General features: G+C 43.1%; 1 non-coding gene across 1 annotated transcript; it reads right to left on the bottom strand.

The window, feature by feature from the left end:
* Positions 1-765: 765 nt before the first annotated feature.
* Positions 766-872, bottom strand: LOC141610292 (small nucleolar RNA R71). Its single transcript, XR_012528195.1, has one exon. It is a non-coding gene; the product is annotated as a small nucleolar RNA R71 (small nucleolar RNA).
* Between the last annotated feature and the right edge of the window lie 235 nt (positions 873-1107).

The raw sequence follows: 1107 nt of genomic DNA, 5'->3' as shown, positions 1-1107 counted from the left end.
TTAGTACTCCACCTACTCCTTGTGGAATCGACCCTTTTAAGTGTACAACGATAAAATCGTGCACTTGCGAGGTTTAACTTGAGACCATCAAGTTTTTGGCGCCGTTGCCGGGGAGTACGGCTTGATATTAATCGTTTTTGTTCTAGTTTAGACTAAGTCCTTTGTTACTAATCCTTTCTTTCAAGTGCTTAGGTCTTTTGCATGAGTAGGCGACAAAGAAGAGGTCAACCAACATATCCTATTGATCTTGAAATTGAAGCTACGGCAAGAAGACTTAATTCTCTAAGAAGAAGGGGTTTTCTAGATACACCACCGGTCGAAGAAGTTAATCACCAAGAAGTTACCGAAGTGTTTGAAAATCCTTTTGGGGTTTTAGAAGAAGAACCTAACACCATGGGTGACCCGGTTCCGATAAGAGACACTATGGCTCCTAAGCACATAGTCAATCCAAGCATTCAAAGGCCACGAATTCAAGCTAATAACTTTGAGATCAAAAATGCCTTGCTCAACCTTGTTCAAGACAACCAATTTGGAGGAGGTACCTTGGAGAACCCAAATGATCATTTAAATGATTTCCTTTAAAATTGTGATATGTACAAGTCAAATGGGGTCTCCGATGACGCGGTTCGCCTTAGGTTGTTCCCCCGTTCTCTTAGGGGTTCGGCCAAGGATTGGTTGAAGAATTGTGACCCGGATTCCTTCAAGACATGGGATGAGTTGGCTTCGGCATTTTTGAACAAATATTTCCCACCCTCAAGAACTGCCAAAGTCAAGAGTGAACTACAAAGCTTTACTCAAGAAGAGGATGAGACCTTATATGAGGCATGGGAACGTTATAAGAAGCTCCAACGGTTATGCCCTCACCATGGCATTTCCGAAGCCGAGCTAGTGAACAATTTTTACAAAGGGTTGACTCAAGACCTTAGGCTTTCATTGGATGCGGGATCGGGGAAAGGTGCCTTAGACATTTTGGGGCATAAAGCGGCAAAGGAACTAATTGAGGAGATGGCCTCAAGAACTATGGAATGGGGAAGTGATAGGCAATTGAGGAAGGGCAAGAGCAAGGATTCTAATTCGGTTTTGAATGTGGAGGTTAAGGGTATGCTA

This window comes from Silene latifolia, chromosome 10 (assembly GCF_048544455.1).
Source record: "Silene latifolia isolate original U9 population chromosome 10, ASM4854445v1, whole genome shotgun sequence".
Lineage (NCBI taxonomy): Eukaryota > Viridiplantae > Streptophyta > Magnoliopsida > Caryophyllales > Caryophyllaceae > Silene > Silene latifolia.
The sequence above is the reverse complement of the archived record's forward strand: the minus strand, read 5'-3'. Positions and strand labels throughout refer to the sequence as shown.